At 31.7% G+C, this 16,558-nt stretch overlaps 1 pseudogene; it reads left to right on the forward strand.

Moving 5' to 3' along the window:
* Positions 1-7,920: 7,920 nt before the first annotated feature.
* Positions 7,921-10,538, forward strand: LOC149539368 (G-type lectin S-receptor-like serine/threonine-protein kinase At2g19130 pseudogene; annotated as a pseudogene).
* Positions 10,539-16,558: the final 6,020 nt, after the last annotated feature.

Consider the following 16,558-nt stretch of genomic DNA (forward strand, 5'->3'; position numbering starts at 1 on the left):
TTCCAAATTGGCAGGTTGGCAAAGTGTTCTAAGTTCCCACCTAGCACACTTGACGGATCTTTCGGCCCAATAATCAATCATTTACAGGTAGCCATTTCTTGTATCTTCAAACCATTTATCTCTTATTTTCATATCTTTTTAGGACTCTCTTAACTTCAATGAAAATTTATTAGATTTTGTTCCCCTTGAGAGACCTAGATCTTTCAAATATGATGGGATGTGGTTTTTTAATCATGTAATTAAAATATATTTATTTCAGAGCCTTGCCCCTAATACTATATAGACAAAAAGATTGAGATGAATTCCATTGATAAGATGTTGAAAAGAAACTTTGCAAATAAATGACATCCATTAGAGTCTATAACTTATTAGCCCAAATATTTGTTCTCGTGGAAAAATGAAACTATGAGTTACCCATGCATATAGATTCTTGGCATTTTTCCACCATGTGTTTATACTATAATATTTTAGTAAAATATAATGTGCATAGGAAACACTAAGATGGGAGAAAAAAAGTACTACTTCAGCTTGAGTGACATAAAGTACCCATTGTGACTTCGAACAAACAAACACATAGAGGCCAGACTAGAAAACAACAAGAAAATATAGGGAGATTTTCAATTCAAGAACCTTTGTAATCATGGGAATGAAGAATACCTTGGTTTTCTATAGGGAAGGCCTCCAAAGTGAAAGAAATAATAGAAGAGAAAAATAGACACACAGAAGAAAGAAATCTTTATTCCCCATATTGAAAACATTAGAAAGAGCCTCTATTTAAAGTGGTCTTGGATCAAGCTTAAAAGCATGAACAAATACATCACACAATAAATAACATTATTTTTTTAATATAAACTTTTGACCCCATGATTGAGCATCTAGTTTTGTGTGAAGTACTTGGTGTTGGTTCCCAATACTTGTCTATATGATGTTACATTGCACTATTTGCATCAATGCATTAAACAAGAAAACATAAATTCAAAATTAACTAGCACTTGCATCAAAAGGAGGTGGAAGGGGTATGCCAATAGTTTTTTGTTTTAAAAGAATAATTAAAGATTATATATAATTGAAGGAAATATTATAGAAATATACAAATATTTTGAATTGAAGAAGTGAGTCATGAGCATAATAGTAACCTTTAAGGAGGAACATGAAATCTGTTATTGAAACATTGTATTTAAAAGTATAACATTTTAAGTGAACTATAATTAAAGGAAAATAAGATATAATTAAATACCTAAGAAAATGTTAACACTAATACATATATTCAAAAAGGAAATCCTTTTAAAAATAAATAAATTTATAAGCCTAAAATAGCATTGAATAGATTTGTCCATCTTTTCTCCATATTTAATCATTGTCATAATAATTTATAAAACATAAAATTTGTCAATAATTTACTACACAAAAGAAATTAAAAAAATAGAAATCAATCACATCTTTACCTTTTTCTAGTTGTGTTATAATTTAGAACACTTATTTCCAATGTAAACTTTTCCTCTATTTGTAAGCTACATTATTGTCTTCTATTCCTTATTAAGGTTCCACAAATCATTAATCATATGTATTTATTAAATTAGAAAAGTATACATGAAATACTAAAAGTGAGAAATAGATAAAATTGAATAATTTTTCCCAAGCTTAATTTTTCATTTTAGTAATCATGTCATTTGGATAGAAAGAAGAAGACAAAGAATGCCTTCTGCCACAATCTAAGAAGTTGGCCTACAACATCCATGAGAAATATTTTGTTTTTCACTCTTAGGTTTAGAATAAAGTCTCATTTTAAAATCTTAAGAATATGACATGCAAGTGGGACCTATGCTCATAAATCTTATGAATATGATGCAATCCATTCCATCATGTTTACAACAAACATTGCATTCCCACTTACTCAAACAATCTCTAACAAGTAGGCATGTCTTTTCCCTAACCTCCACAAGCTAGTGCTTATACTAAACCATAGAAGGAATTATCCAAACACTTCAAAGAGTATAAATTCAATAGTTTCTCTCACTTATGCTACCGGGAAAGAGGACTTTCCCTACCCCATTATCGTCTAAAGTTTGATCTCAGCCAAAATTTACCAATAAAATGAAACTATCATTTTGTATTTCTTTTATTACCAATCCTTTGATGAAAGGTTTAATAATTTTTTTTATAATGAGTGGCATTAAAAGAGGGAATTGGAACGAACCTGATTCTTTGTACCCTGCTGGGAAATGCAGTTGGTATATTATTGAGGTAGGCAAATTCCCTTCTGATGAGCTCTCTTTCATAGTTCAAAGGCACCTCTAAATTAAGCTCATTCTCTTGATCAAAAGAACAACCTTGTAATGACCCCTTTTAAATTCTTTGACCTGATATTCAAAATTTAGTATAAGTTTAGGAAGTCATTCAAGTTAAACATGCCTTGGATCCTTATTATTATTCAAAATTGAGGAATTGAGCATTATAATTTAATTAGTTTAATTTATTAGAAAGTTTCACTCTATAGCACCAAGCAAACTACTCTCTTCTGGTCATGACTATCTAGAGATGGTAGATTGACGATGCAAAGGGCGCGTGAAACAAGCTACAAGTGGCTCCTTGGAGGATACCATTAGGTGCTCGAATTTACTCCGCCTCTCCCTCCACCCACTCCCTATCTGAAGATGTCATAGCTTAGATGAGAGCAAGCTTCCTAGACTATATTTGAAAACACATTTTTAATGGTAATTCTTAAGATTATTGTGAAGTATAATGCAACAATATCTCTTTATTATCATAATTATTTACACATTATTACTATTTGAAATATTTATCATTGTGTGTGTGTGTGTGTGTGTCTCTCTCTCTCTCTCTCTCTCTCTCTCTCTCTCTCTCTCTCTCTCTCTCTCTCTCTCTCTATATATATATATATATATATATATATATATATATATATATATATATATATATATATATATATATATATATAGACACACACACACAAACACACATATTGTATTATATGTTGGAATATATAAATATGTATATTGATCTAATTGCATTCCATGTATATTCATGGATCATTGTCACCAATTTAAGTTGATGAGACTTTGTATTTAATTAAACTTGTGTTATAGACCAATCATCGATTGGTAGTACGTGAAGTTAATTACAATTATTTATAACAAAATCCATCAATTATTTGTGAACTCTGTAATGTGTTATAATGCGCAATTAGGCATTGTACCTAGTGAGAAAATCTTTCAGGCTATCAGTCCACGATATAGTGTAGAGTTACGCTGCATGATTAGTGGTTGGAGAAGGTATTTCATATGCTAAGAAAAGAGTACATGTGGCTCGATATTATTTTCCTCACTTTATAACTTGGTTGATATACTGTATTCTATTGCTTCCTTGCTTTCTAACCTAACCCTAATAATGGGTATTTATATATCTTTTGGGAGTCACATATGTAAAGTCATAACTTAAATATGATTATAGTTTTAACTTTCTTATTTGTATATTTCAATGCTTGTATTATTTTTATTCAATAAGAAATATTCATATAGTAAGCGCTTTGTAATTATATATAAGTATCAAAATAATAACAATTAGCTGATTAGGGTTTCTTTTTTCAAAGAATGTTTATAAGAATTATATTTATTAAACATATATAATATTTGTAATAACAGATCAATATATTAAAAGTTAAACATATAATAATATATTTATAATATGAATGTTCATATTATATATTTATAATGTGAATGTTTATATGGGACTTGGAAATTATGAAGTTAATATGTAACACAACTTGTATGTTATTTTGATTGAAACAAATCAAATTAGTGCTATCATAGAAGTAAAATTGATTACATCAATAAATATTTGAATTTGATACATAATATTTCTGATAAATCAAAACACATTAATCCAGGTTCATTACAAACCTTCTCTCTTGTCACTGCCCACTTTTGGGTACCTTGAAATAGGAAAAATACTTGGAGTGGAAACAACTGACGCACAATTTAAATTCATGCCCGGTCTTCAATACCATCAGCTTCCATAGAAGATGCACCATGGCATAATATCTTTAGATATGGATAAAACATCTATCCAACTCAATTGAAAATGTGTGTATTATGAAATATATAAATTTAATTTAATTTTATTTTTTTAAGAATACATATATTTTAGAATTGAATAGTTGAAATTTGTCTCAACTTAAAATCTAAACAAATGACATACTTAATATTTATTTTTATAATATTAAATTTTTTTATAGTTAAGGCCTACTCCCATTTATGCAATTTGAAGGATTTGATACAATTACCATTATATTTCTTTCCCAATCATTTTAATCTTAACTTCAAAATATATACCTATAATAATAGAAATTTGTAACCTTAGAAATAGGTTTACATTTAAGCAATGATGTAAAGTGAGAATACAATCTTACATGTCAATCATGCTAATGAAGTCTTGTGTACATAAGTAAAGGTTATAAAATCTTTAGTATGATTTTTTTTTCAAATCTTTCAATACATTTTATAAAAAAGTAGTAGGGAAATCTTGCTTTTCACCTTCAACATAACATAAATATATGAAAAGTGCTAATCTATCACTTTTCATAATCAGATTTTGGTATTGAAAATTTTGATAAAAATCATTCTAAAGATTTTATAACACAATTTTGGAAGCATCATAACACAAAATTAGTATTACAAATGAGATATATTGAGCAAATCATGATGCTTGGAGAAGAATCTCAGCTTGTGTTTTGTAATGAAATTCATTAGACATGGAACTGTCTACACACCCCACAAAGATGTCTTGGAGCTTCTTAGATCTCTTCAATGTCTTCCATGCCTTAAAGAAACCATTGGCATGAGGTGAAAGCCCTCTACTTCCATCAATAGTAAAATTTTTCTAACATTTTCCCACCATTGTAACACGACTCTTGATCATTAAAATATTAAATAAAGTGTGGCATAGTCATGCTCAAATTGTGAGCATTGATTTGGAAATATGAAGGGCTCGGATAAATACCAATACAAAAATCTCAATCAGTGAAGCAACTGAGAAAGGTGTGTTATAAAGGTGCAGGGAAACAAATCTAAGGTAAATGGGTAGCAAAGAAATATGATCCAAATGAAGCAACTCAGATCTAGTTGGACACCTTTCACCCTAGAGAGGATGTAATCAAAGACTACAATGACACTTCCCTAAATTTCATAGGTAGCACCATTAAACTCATCAATATCTTCTTTTTAGCCATTTTACCATCTTAGAGATTGTGATAGTTACCTAATAGATCTTGTAAGAAAAATATACGATGAAAAGGTTTTTGAAACTATCATACATACGGTTACAACTACATTTTGAACTATCAAAAGCAAGTGAAATCATTAGCATCTAACAAAATCTACATCTACAATCTACATAGCAACTTTTGGGACAACTAGCATGTCATTATAAGTTTGTAACTCACCCAAACTCTGACCAAAGAAAACTATGATTGATAAACCATTACCCAGTGACTATTTTCCAGTGTGAGACAATTTTAGGTTGTGACCTCATAGGAAAAGTCTAATGGCTAAATATTAATTATAACAAATTATAATTAGTTTAAACAATAAGAAATCAATTTTAGTAATCTGGTTGTTTATTATGTAGGATCATATTCTAGTTTCTAGTTCTTCCTTTATTCATTCTGCTTGAAATATTTCCCAACTCCTCTATGTATTTATCCCCTATATATTTTGCATGTTGCGTGGTTCTTTCTTCTCATAGGTTCCTTCTCCTATGTGCTCCTTCTTCACCCTATTATCTCAGCAAAGATTCTTTAAGGAGCATTTTAGCAAACTATAGTATAATGTAAGTCCTAAGGAGTCAAGGTTGAGTAGCACTTAATAATTAGTTCTTGATCTGTAATTTATTGGGTGAAATCACATAATCAATGTTGAAAACTTCTAAGACTAACTAAAACTCAAATGCCCTAATGAAATCACTATTGAAGAATGAAAAATTGCATTATTGGAGGAAAATACTATTAAAGTTCTAAGACAATTGAATCATGATCAGGATCCACAATATTATAAATCATGATGATCAAAATTGCATTGTTTCATCTGCTATGTGATGAATGGATTTATCACAAATACATGTTCATTCTGTAAATGTACTCCAAATTTGGGTTTCATCCTAACACCTTCACTATTCATACCTCAAAATACCCAATCTTAGATCTAGCCATATGCAATTTATTTGCATCTGATGAAGTCTAACATGTTTTTAGCAAGGTATGTGAAACATTTTGCAATTTTCTGTGTGTTATGAATTTTAAGTTCTCAATGCAATGTAAAATATGATGTGAATTTCATACTCTATAAGATGCAAGTATTTATGGGTTCTGCATGGAAGGTGCTAATTATGTTTTTTGCAAGCAAGGATGGAGGAGGATGTTGCCTAAAGTGTCTGACAAATTTGTTTGGCCTTGATATGTATAACCAAACACATAGATAGAGATGATCTATGCCCACGATCCATTATTAACTTTAGTGTTAAGTGATTTTAAAATAAGTCTTACAGTATGCATGCATTTGAGTAGGTATATTCACTTAACAGTTGAAAGTGAGAGTAAGTTACAACCTACCAATTGCAATTTCTTTGTATATCTTCTTGAACCATAAGATCTACTACTCTATCAGTAAACTCCAAAATTGTTTACCACTTTTGTGGAATATAAAAAAAATCATTATTTGTTCAAATTTGATATAATTGGTAAAACTCTAGGTAGCTATAAGAACTTATGAGTTGAAGTGGAATTTCAATATGATCATTCCATTTAACATATTTATCCATTTAAAAACTAATGGTTATTATTGAGGCCGACACACTTGCTATGCTGAAGTGCAAATACGATCTATATCTCTTTTAAGAGCGTATCACTTCTATCGACTTATTTGTTACACGTACATAAATTCTCAACATGCGTCTACTAGTTAATTTTATTTTGTATACAGCTAATAACTTCAGTGTACGTAGACGTTGTCTATTCTGTACAAAGTCTTTTGGACTCGTGGATTCATTCATTGGCTGCCTCATGTAGTTCAAAGAAAGGAAGCTCGCTTCTTGCTGCAAAATGAGATGTTTTATTCTTCCTATTGCCACTGTAAGTAGAAGCTAGTGTTATCGGCAACAGATTTATTGTTCCTCTGAACACAAATTCCTTGACTGAGGGTCCGTTTGGAGTTTGCATTTCTTAGTTGGGAAGCCGCGTAGAGAGAAAACCGCCAGCTTCCATAGAAAAGATTTAAGTCTCCTTCAACCCGTCTTTTTTATTAAATCTGATTTCACTGATTGGTTTCAGAGTGGACGGGCACTTTCTGCAATCAGATTTATTCATTTTCCTGGTCTACTGTTTTGGTTGTCATTCCATTCTTTGGCGTTCAATGATTGGCTTCTCCATGTCAGCAGTCTCTTCAGTTCACAAATTAACACAACCAAACCATTAAATTCAACAACTTTCTTTGAATACAATTAATTAACATGAACCTTGTAGTTTTGGTGTCAATAATTCAAAGTGTCTTGTACTGATACTCAATCCTACGCGACTGGAGAAATTGGTATTATATAAGTGCCGTATGTTGACATTGCTTTGAATTTAAGACATAAGGAAACGTGTACAATCAATGCTGTAATATTCATCCCGATAATTTAAAAAGTCATCCGCAATATCTTGTCAGTTTTCTTTCAGATTAGTAAATTTTGACTCTCAACCTTTTCAGAATGCAACACAACAATTATTTAATGTACACCTGTATTGCCACCATTCGTGCTCCTATCATGGTCCTCCAACAACATTTATTCTCGAAGACCATTTATGTTTCCAGCTTCTTCCTTTAATAAAGCCCAGGGGAAGTTCGATCAATGGCTCACAATTTAGCGATGGATGAGAAGCTGGCAAAATCCCGGTTAAGATTTGTTTTTGCAGTCGCTGCGTTTATTCAATTGGGTAGTTATGGTGCAACAGTAGTCCAGACCGGAGACACTCTTTGCTTGGGCGCACGCTGGGTGGAAATCAGACATTGATTTCAAAGAATGACACATTTGAATTGGGATTCTTCAGCCCACATGGAACAAATAACTGGTATATTGGAATCTGGTACGCCAATATGCCACAGAAGATGATCGTTTGGGTGGGCAACAGAGAGACCCCCGCGAGAAACAAATCTGGAGTTTTCAAGTTGTCAAGAGATGGTAAATTGGATCTGTTGGACGCAGAGGGTGCGTCTATTTGGTCGGTCAACATATCGAAGAAGGCATCCCTTGCTGTGATACTAGACTCTCGTAATTTTTTGATGCTGAGCGCTGATGACAACAATTCTAAAACTGTGTGGCAGAGTTTCGACAATCCGACAGATTCCTGGTTGCCTGCGATGAGATTGGGGGAACAGCAAAAGCTGGTGTCTTGGAAAAGCTCGTTGGATCCTGCTCCTGGGCTTTTCTCCTTCCAGACGGATCCATCTGGCGCCAAACAATTTGTGCTAATCTGGAATAACTCTGTGACGTATTGGGAGAGCGGAGTTTGGGATGGTAGAATTTTCAGTCATGTTCCAGAAATGTCAAGCAAAAGGTTTTTCAATATCAGCGTTGAAATCACCAGCTCTGGTATGTACGTCCGTTCAACACCAACGCATAAGATGCATGCGCCCATGCATTTCGTCTTGACCAGGTCCGGGGATATTCGCCCTTCTGTGTTCGATGGAAATAAATGGAACATTTTCTGGTCTCTGCCCAGAGACGAATGCGTCGTGTATGGCCTCTGTGGCGCTTTCGGTATCTGTAACTCTAACAATTTTCAGTTCTGCAGCTGTGTAAATGGTTTCACACCCAGAGACAGTGAAGCCTAGAATTCACGGGAGTGGTGGTCAAGTGGCTGTGTTCGCAAGAGCCCCTTGAATTGCAGCACCGACAGATTCATCGACTCCAAAGCAATGTCGTTTAATGATTATGATTCTTCATTCGCAGCACCCAAAAAGATGGATTGCGAGAATGCATGTCTCAGCAACTGCTCTTGCATTGCTTATGCTTTCAATTCGCCTTCAGGCATCTGCCAAATCTGGTCCACAACTCTGTTTGACTTGCGTGAATCTCTATCAATTAGTAATTCATATGTCTCCATTCGAGTAGGCGCTGCCTCTGCCCTTGCAAAGTTTGATCCGCCATCGTCATCCGAACGCAAAATCTTCGTGCCTCTTGTGATTGCTATTGTTACTGCGCTCGCCATTGCTTTAGGTGTCTTTTCATTTTTTATGTGGAGGCGGCGACAAGATCGACTACAATCTATTGAACATTGTGAAGATTCATCTGACTCTTTTCTTAGAATGTTCAGTTACAAGGAGTTGAAGATTGCGACTAGGAATTTCAGGTCTAAGTTGGGAAGCGGAGGATTCGGCTCAGTTTTCAAAGGATCACTACCAGACGGTGCACTTGTGGCCGTCAAGAAATTGGAGTCCAATTCAAGCCGAGATGATAAGCAATTTCGAGCGGAAATCAGCTCAGTTGGAAACATACAACATGGGAATTTAGTAAGGCTTCGAGGGTTTTGTGCACAAGGATCCAGACGGTTACTGGTCTATGATTACATGCCCAATGGATCTCTGAATTCCATACTCTTCAGCAGTGGCTTCAGAAGTAAAAGGAAGGTACTCGACTGGAAGGCTCGGTTCAAGATCGCCTTAGGCACTGCTCGAGCTTTGTTTTATCTCCACGAGGAATGCAGAGATCGCATCATTCACGGTGATGTAAAGCCCGATAACATTCTACTTGATGCTGATTTTTCGCCCAAGTTGGCTGATTTCGGGTTGGCAAAGCTTCTGAGTAGGGATTTAAGTCGTATACTGACCACAACGAGGGGAACGAGAGGTTATTTAGCTCCAGAATGGATTTCTGGTGTTCCCATAACTCCAAAGGTCGATGTATACAGCTTCGGTATGACGCTCTTGGAAATCATTTCCGGGAGAAGAACTCTGGATTAAAACATGCAAGATTCGACTATGTATTACTTTCTCCCATGGGCTGCAACTCAAATTATTCAGGGGAACACGATTAATGTTGTGGAAAAGGGTGTTGCTGAGGACGAAGATATTGAAGAAGTGAGAAGAGCAAGTGTCGTAGCATTGCTATGCATTGAAAAAAATGAGGAGATGAGGCCAAGCATGGGGCAAGTGGTGCTGATGCTGGAAGGGAAGATGGAGCCATATCCTTTGCAAATTATGAGCCCCGCGCTTCTTGACAATCAAACAAATCAAAGCAACACGATAGTGTTAGTGTTAGTGACGTGGTTAATAAGCTAAGATGTAAGCTATAGTTATTAGCTAGTGGTTAATGTAGAATAATGTAAAGCTAACATGTAAGCTACAGTTATTAACTATTCAGATTTATAATTACTAGGAATTAGCAGTCAAAGGAAATGTAAGGGTAATGTTGACAAATCTTTGATTTGAAAGTGGATAAAAGTGTAGATTTATAAATATATATTTTTATAAAAATCAATTTTCTATATAATAGCATCTATTTTTTATGAAGTAAAATTATTGCAATGTCCTTTCTTTTTTTAAGGTTCTGTTAGTGCAATTAGTTGACTTATTCAATGCTGGGAAATTTAGCATAATTTTGGTCAACGAAGAAGGTTGAATCTTTATTTGTTCAACCTCCACACTTTAGGCTCTGTAGGACCTAGGTGGTGGTACCTTAAGTTGTAATGGAATAAAGATTGTCATTGCAGACTTAATGATACTCTTGAGTTGGCAGTGGCTCTCAAGGAGAAATCAAAGTGTATGAATGATTTTAAAGAGACAAATATATTGAGAAATGAATTGTGCAATAGATTTGGATTGATCTTCACTAACCGATAGCCGTACATATGCACTTAAAATAAACATATAATAACCAGTCCTTAGTCCTTTTGGCAAAGAGTGTCAACCCTCACATAATCGTATTATTTGTTGGTGTAAATACGTATTTACTATTTACACTTACTTAAGTTTACTTAGGTTAATGCATTATTTTATTATTTTACATTATTTTATTTTGTGAGACACTTAGGAGTTTGCACACCTTTTTGAGTTGTCATGTTGACAACATAGGAGTATGCAACTCTATTTTGGCACATGGTGTCTACAACATTGATTTGCATGTCACACCCTTGTAGGCTTATCCTCTCATCATCACACATACTTGAATGCTTAATGGAGGATAACCCATATCTGGTGGACATGTACCTGGTTGTATGACATATCATGGTGCTAATTACGAGGCATTCTAGATGTATCTCAGAGGCCTTTATATATAGGCACTCCTAGTGTATTTTCACAAGGCATATTGAATGAATATATCATCATTATGATCATACTCTCTATTTCTTGTCTACAGTTGTGCTTGTGTTTGAGTTCTTAGTTCTTAGGTGAATTTTTCCCTTAGGCAAATTCTTACATTATCAAATTTGTAGAGACAGTGTCAGCCCCATCAACCGAAAAATAGAAAGACAATAAATGTAGTCCCAAGCCTAGATGAATTCAACTCCAACTAAAGGAGACCAATGTAGATCAAGTTCATGCATTATTTCCATCCATAGATATAGTCTAGTATTGATCCAAAGTAAGACAATGAAGAACATGAGCAGTTTAATACACCATTATTTCCATTTCTTTATAAAGGAAGTACAACAAAGAAGTTTGGAAGCTAGAGCCATCAAGCACTTACACAAAAAGAGTGTTTACTACATATTGAATTTGAAAATTGCTATAATCATTATTGTTCACTATCTATTACAAATGATCCTAGTATCATTTATAGAAATACAAAGGATGCATACAAGCTTTGGATCATCGTGCTGCTTCCTAACAAAAACCCAAATGCAACTGAACATTTAATTATTATAATGCAAGTTCAACATTAAAATAATTATTGCTTCATATTTTATAATAAGTCCTACACATAACATAAATTGATAAGGCACCTTATAATATAAATTAAATCAATACCTTACAATTTTAATATAAAGTGATTTGAGGGTTTTTTTTACATATAGTCATATGTGGATATTTCATATCAAAAATATTGAAAGACGAAAAAAATTATTAGGCATATAAAAGCTTTACTTTCACATGTATAATATTTCTATTGCTAAGGAAATATATTCATACTTCTCCCAAAAATATATTTTTAGAGAAATGTAAAACATTTTACTTTGAAAACGTTTATCTTTAAAATTAAAAATTATTTACCTTTAAAATATATTAATACATGTTAGGGCTTGGATAATTTGTACTTCCAATTTCATAATAACGATAAGAGTTTAAAAAATACACTCACAAAAAATATATTTTAAGTCCATTTCATGCTTAAATGTATTAAGGGAAATAAAATATTTGTAAAGGTTTTTTAGAAATATAAATCAAAATGATTAAACTATGTACTTTAGAGAAAGTAAATTAATGACCAAAATCTCCTATTTCCCTAATATTGATATTTATATCCTTCAAGCATGTAATGAATACATCTAAATATAAAATATCAATTCTTACCTTTCCACTTACCTTGTGGCTTTTTTCAGTGGTATTGAAGTATTTACCTTGCAAACATACGAACTTAGGATCCTTCCTACATATGCTTCCCAATTTGAAAATTTAGGATTTACCTCAAAAAGAGATTATTAAAACTTATATTTGAAAAATATTTAATTAATCACTAAAGCACAATATAATTTGAAAAGATTAAAGTTTTATTTATTTCCCACACATAATAATTTGAAATATTTTTTATTTTGAATATTTCATCTATAAAAAAAAATTAAAAAAAATTAAACCATATGATATCCTCTTTTGAGATTGAAACATTAAAGTTTCAACAAAGTAAATGCGAGCAATTAAAACATTAATAAAGATTCTATCTTTTATACTAACCTATTTACCAATTCAGGAGGGCAAGAAAATCCCCTTGGCGATATCATGATTTTAGAGCCTCTCCTTTGTACTCTCTCAAGTATTGCAAAATTAGGTTGGAATTAGGTTTTACTTGTGATGAAATATGTCGACTAAAACTTCAAAGGTAAAAGAGAGTTATGAATAACAATATTGCCATCAACATTCTCACTCTGTGTGTTTCCTACAACATGAAATTCTAATGTGGTAGCTATGTAATCTCCATGGGTGATAAATACTTCATCTTTAATTCATACTCCATTGATGTCTATCATGTTTTAGGCAAACACATGTGTTTCTCATTGTCTCTGCTTATTCCATCTTTTTGAGCATAAATATTCTTGAGATCCACAGTCAATCCAACTAGAAACTTCACATGTAATTAACACAATATTGTATTCAAGCTCCTATGCATGAAAATTCATTACAGTGATAATGATAAGATACTATTGATGAATTCTCATAGTTCAAACAATCTATACACACTCTATTAAAATGCTGAAACTACGCTTGCAATAATTAAAATCTAGGTCATTTTTGGAGATGCTTGGGTGTTTTTGAGGACGTTAGCTTTAGAAGAATGCATTAAAATAATGAAAACTTGCTATCCAATTGTGATAAATGGTTTGGGAAAAATTTTAGACATGGAAAACATCATTTGTTGCTCAAAAATAGCTTCAAATCTCAGGCTAAAATAGAAAAACGTGATTATGCTCTTTCGACAGCAATATACAAGATTTTGCTTTCTTACTTGTTTTACAATTTGCTACACCATTTGAGAGCCCCAACTTCATCAATCCTTTCCCATAAAAATGAAGCTTGAGTTAGAATAAATAATGCATGATGCTGCTTGGACCTGTGACCAAAATATTTCAAAATAAAACATTTGGAATATATATGTCCCTTTGCCTAACAAAAATAATTCAATGATTCAAGGAGGAAAAGATTTTAAGTTAATCATCGTCATTTCACAAAAGTCTTTTTACTCCTCATGTAATATAGTGAATAAATGATAGAATGGTATCCGTATCATATCATCTATATCTATCACCAAACCAAATTTTTGAATAAAACTCCCTTAGGCAAATTTTGTCAAAGTATTTTAATAAATAAAATCAATTTCATTTCATTTGAAAATTTAAATGATCTTTACATCCAAGAAATATAACATAATTGAGGGAAGAATATTATTTTATTATAATTTCTAATCTCTTATGGCTCAATTATCTATATCTCTAGTACAATCCTTCTAACATATTGTAAATGATATTAAATTTAAGCTCATAAATGCATAAGATAACATTCTTACATTCGTTTTCTCAATATTAAAATAACATGATTCTAATTAAAGAAATCTTAAGATTTTAATATTAATATAGTCTTGAATTTAAGAAAATTAAGATTACCAAATGCTTGTTCTTGTATAAAAAAATTATGAGTCGTTATTATAAAATAGAAATGGGTAGCCATAGAAACTTTCAAATACAGACACATTAGTAATCTTATATGAATATATTTCAACCTATATAAGAAATATCTTAGTATAAAGAGTTTTAAATTCAAAAGAGCATACCTAGAGTGCTTGAGTATTTGTGGACAAATACATGCCTGGGTTTTGATCCCCTATATCTTAAAGTTAAATCTGTAAGAATATGCTTCCACATGATTGAATAGAGAAAATTTACTTTTAGGCTTTGATATAGAACCACTTAATTTTGCAAAAAATTAATGTCCCAATAGGTCCTTTTCAAAAAGAATAACATTCAAATGGATAGAAAGACATTATTTTAAAAAAAAATCATAACTACAAACATTCTACTTCATTTTTTTGATCAACAAGATTGAATATGTAAATGTAAAATGCTATAGTTAATTAGACACAATAATTTTCATGAATTGAAGAAATTGAATAATTTAAAGTGTAGCATTGAAAAAGTGGGTGTAAAAGTACCTCCAAATACTTGTTATAAACTTTAGATTACATGAAAAGTATTCGACAAGTATAGTTATACTCCAAAGAATTCAATGTTCTTGTCCAAAAGAACCCAAAACTATTGCAACCACTAGATTAGAACATAGGGGACATGAAAGCAATCTTAATGCATCATCCATTGCTCAAAAATGGCTTCAAATCTCAGGCTAAAACATAAAAACACAAAAATGTGATTATGCTCTTTTGACAACAATATACAAAATTTTGCTTTCTTTCTTGTTTTACAATTTTCTACACCATTTGAGAGCCCCAACTTCATCGATCCTTTCCATAAAAATGAAGCTCGAATTAGAAAAAATAATGCATGATGTTTCTTAGACCTGTAACCAAAATATTTCATTGTAAAACATTTGAAATATATAAGTTCCTATGCATAACAAAAATAATTCAATGATTCCAGGAGGAAAAGATTTTAAGTTAATCATTGTCATTTCGCAAAAGTCTATTTACTTCTCTTGTAATATAGCAAAAAAATGATAGAATGATATCCACACCATATCATCTATATATATCACCAAACCAAATTTTCAAATAAAACTCCCTCCAGAAAATTTTGACAAACTATTTTAATAAATCAAATCAATTTCATTTCATTTGAAAATTTAAATGACATTTACATCCAAGAAATATAAGAACATAATTGAGGGAAGAATATTATTTTATTATAATTTCTAATCTGTTATTGCTCAATTATCTATATCAATAGTACAATCCTTTTAACATATTGTAAATGATATTAAATTTAAGCTCAAAAATGCATAAGATAACATTCTTACATTCATTTTCTCAATATTAAAATAACATGATTCTAATAAAAGCAATCTTGAGATTTTAATATTAATATAGTCTTGAATTAAAGAAAATTAAGATTATCAAATGCTTGTTCTTATATAAAAAAATTATGAGTCATCATTATAAAATAGAAATGGGTAGCCATAGAAACTTTCAAATACAGACACATCAGTAATCCTATATGAATATATTTCAACCTGTATAAAAAATACCTTAGTATAAAGAGATTTAAATTCAAAAGAGCATACCTAGAGTGCTTGACTATTTGTGGAAAAATACATACCTAGGCTTTGATCCCCTATATCTTAAAGTTAAATCTATAAGAATATGCTTGCACATGAATAAATAGAGAAAATTTACTTTGAGGCTTTAACATAGAACCACTTAATTTTGCAAAAAGATGATGTCCCAATAGGTCCTTTTCAAAAAGAATAACATTCAAATGGATAGAAAGACATTATTTTTAGAAAAAAATCATAACTCCAAATACTCTATTTCATCTTCTTGATTAGCAAGTTTGAATATGTAAAATGTAAAATGCTATAGTCAATAAGAAATAATATTTTTCATGAATTGAAGAAATTGAATAATTTAAAGTGTAGCATTGAAAAAGTGGGTGTGAAAGTACCTTCAAATACTTGTTATAAACTTTAGATACCATGAAAAGTATTTGACAAGTATAGTTATAGTCCAACGAACTTGATATTCTTGTCCAAAAGAACCCAAAACTATTGTGACTACTAGATTAGAACATATGGGACATGAAAGCAAGCTTAATGCATCATCCATAACTCTAATACTAATATCCTCTCAT

This window comes from Cupressus sempervirens, chromosome 9, assembly GCF_028749045.1.
Source record: "Cupressus sempervirens isolate cs-2001-9-10 chromosome 9, ASM2874904v1, whole genome shotgun sequence".
In the NCBI taxonomy this organism is placed as follows: Eukaryota; Viridiplantae; Streptophyta; class Pinopsida; order Cupressales; family Cupressaceae; genus Cupressus; species Cupressus sempervirens.